Below are 2,500 nucleotides of genomic sequence, written 5' to 3'. Positions count from 1 at the left end.
TTAACCCCGAATCAACCCGGGACCTACATATATATATATATAATATATATATCATATAATACGACGCTTCTTTCAGTTCCTCCGTCTACCAACCACTCACAAGGCATTGGTCGGCCCGGGGCTATAGCAGAAGACACTTGCCCAAGATGCAACGAAGTGGGACTGAACCTGGAACCATGTGGTTGGTAAGCAAGCTACTTACCACACAGCCACTCCTGATGAATGAAAGTAACTACTTCTGGAAATTAGAACCATTGTAGTCCAATAAACTATCCAAACTGCCGTCTCTTGTTTTCTCTAATACGGCATGGAAGAAATGAGCATTACATTTCTCATGAGCTAAATCGAATAAAGAGATTTATGCAGTTGATTTTCAGATTCCAATAGTTTTGCAACAGTCTAGTTTTGCTCACCCTTTGAGTAAATTTCATGCACATTTTCATGAAACTACATCGTACCGTGTTAAAACTAAAAGTCATATCTTTATATATAAAAGTGAAGTTGTGTGTCTGTCTCCTACGATTTAGATTCCTAACTACTCCCACATTTTGCGGTGCAGTTTAACCAAAACCGGGTATCTTATAGTCGTGATTCATATTGAGCCCTTCTGGGTATTAGCGCGCGTCTACGATGATTCTACGATTTAAAAAATATATTTACCATCATTTTTTTCAATTTTAATGCATTTTTTCGCTATTATATAAAGGAAGTAACTCTCTAAAAATGTGTACGAGGAATCAACGATTTAAAAAAAAATTTACCATCATTTTTTTTCCATTTTTAATGCATTTTTTTGCTATTTTTTTGCTATAACTCTCTAAAAATGCTTATATATTTATTTCCCTTACAAACCCGAGCAACGCCGGGCGATACTGCTAGTCATGTTATAAAGTTCGAATTAGTCAACGCCTGAAAAAGGATCGTCTATTCATTGGGACCTCTGCAATTGTGATAGTATTCATATCGGCTTGAAATAATGATAAGCGCAGCTTACATAGGATCAAGTAATGACAGCAATTATTTGAAAGCCAAACAAAATGTATGGTTTTATGACAGCCCCTCAAAGAGCTTCTGAAAATCAGCGTTGACTTATTTCAGGAGACACAAGTCAGTTGATTTTGATACGTGTGCATATATACAGTAATACATCACTTTACTAGTACCCGCTCAACTAAACCCCGGCTCTACGAGTTTTATTTTTCAGCTCACTTTTGTATGGTGAGCTGAAATTTTTCAAGCACAAGATCCAAATTTTGAACGAAGTGCAAAAGTTTCAATTATCATAACAAATGCACCTGAGTGTTACTGAGAAATTTATAGAGACCAAAAAAATGCTTCTTCTAAGCAAACCACTCTAGACTTGCTTTTTAAAAAGAAATTTACCAGTCCGTCTGGTTACGAATGCTTGTGAATCGGTGATCGCGTCAACACAAGTGATGGTGTACGCGAGTATAATGCGAGGGTGAGTGATTCAGGAAACGATAATACTAATATTTTATTATAAAAGATGTTGACATTTTTTTTTTACTTTACATAAAATATTCTTTACATTCTACGGTTGTTTTATTACCATTTATTAACGAGTATTATAAATTTTATAGGTAAAATATTTTTCTGGGAACGATAAACTTTGATATGTTTCGACCAAAGATTGGTCCAAGCCATGTCTAACTTAATAGCACCACTTGATAGGATTATCTAAATCCTGTTTAAGTCAAGTTTTGTTTATGGTCCATTCAAGTAGTGAGTTCTTGTTGAGTGAGTTAGATCCAGGTATAGGTGGCTTATCCGGTATTCCTTGAAGAAATCTGTCCAGACTCCGTTTAAAGTTGATGGGATCCTTTTCCTCTTTGATCTCTTTCGGGACAATTTTTAACAGGGCAGGGCCTGTTGAAGAAAAGAAATTATGTTACAGTGTACCCATATGCTGTGATCCTGAATTGGGCAGGGGACGCATGTCTTCTTCTATATAGGAGCGTCCACTTCCCAGTTATCCAAGAGAATTTCAAACCACTATTCAACATTCAGGGATAGGAAAAAACGACATAGTACAGGGCTAAGTAAATTAGTTTGGCGTCTTAAAGACAACAATATAATTTTCAAGTTAGATTGGTTCATATTGTCTGTATCCTTTCCTTTTGATAAGGGCAGGAGATTTTGTAACATTTGTAACTCTGAACTCTTCTATATTATTTTCGCTAAGGTTCCCCTAGTAAACACACTCATAGAAAAATCGTACAAATGTAAACACTGGCAGAAACACACTTTCTACTCATATAAATGATAACGATAGTCACTGTAGTTTGAACAATCAGCTTTACGTCCACCCCACTGCTATAGATAAATTCTTTCCTAAGCCTTCGAACATTCTTTCAATCAACGTACCTTTCCCTCTTCACTTGTTCCCTACCTATTATTCCTTTATACCTTCTCTTCCTACTATCTATCTTTGACGTCTGTCTGTCTCTCACACACACAATCACACACACAGACACAAATG

Source organism: Octopus sinensis, linkage group LG2, assembly GCF_006345805.1.
Source record: "Octopus sinensis linkage group LG2, ASM634580v1, whole genome shotgun sequence".
Taxonomy (NCBI): domain Eukaryota; kingdom Metazoa; phylum Mollusca; class Cephalopoda; order Octopoda; family Octopodidae; genus Octopus; species Octopus sinensis.
The sequence above is the reverse complement of the archived record's forward strand: the minus strand, read 5'-3'. Positions refer to the sequence as shown.